Source organism: Tupaia chinensis, unplaced genomic scaffold, assembly GCF_000334495.1.
Source record: "Tupaia chinensis unplaced genomic scaffold, TupChi_1.0 Scaffold000119_2, whole genome shotgun sequence".
NCBI lineage: Eukaryota > Metazoa > Chordata > Mammalia > Scandentia > Tupaiidae > Tupaia > Tupaia belangeri.
Genome location: NW_006159586.1, coordinates 4,461,608 through 4,462,072, shown reverse-complemented (window position 1 = coordinate 4,462,072; position 465 = coordinate 4,461,608). Strand labels below are relative to the sequence as shown.

General features: G+C 72.5%; 1 protein-coding gene across 1 annotated transcript in view; it reads right to left on the bottom strand.

Moving 5' to 3' along the window:
• Nucleotides 1–198, bottom strand: part of MAPK4 (mitogen-activated protein kinase 4) — a 190,391-nt gene extending 190,193 nt beyond the window's left edge. The window contains 1 exon segment of the mRNA XM_006144455.3: nucleotides 99–198. The gene's annotated coding sequence lies outside the window, so the exon portion shown is untranslated.
• Nucleotides 199–465: the final 267 nt, after the last annotated feature.

Sequence of the window (465 nt, the reverse complement as noted above, 5' to 3'; positions counted from 1 at the left end):
GGGAGCACTCCTCTCCTGCAGCCTCCGTCGCGCTGCTCCCCGGTTGCGCGCTGGGTAGACGGATCTTCCCTGATCTGCCCTCTCGGAACCAAGCTTACCTGGGGAGCCCGGCGCCCCGGTTTCCAGCGTCGAGTCCCTGTCCTGGGGCAGCCAGGCCTTCCCGCCTGAGCCCACGCGCCCCAGAGTCCTCTGTCACCTTAGAAGCCCTCCCCGGGGAGGGGGCCTCTCCGACTCTGTCTAGGAGGGAGGGGGCGGCGGGAAGCAGAGTCCTCCTGAGCTCCGGCCGAGAAAGCTGGCCTCGCTACCCCGCCAGCACCCGGCTGCTGCAGCGCCCGGGCCCTGCGGAGGGGCGGGGAGAAGGAGCCGGCGGGGACCGGAGTGCACCGGGCTTGGGGAGACCCGCGGCGGTGGGGCACCCAGCCCAGGGTCGAGCCAGCGCAGAGCGCACGTGAGCGGGTCCCCATC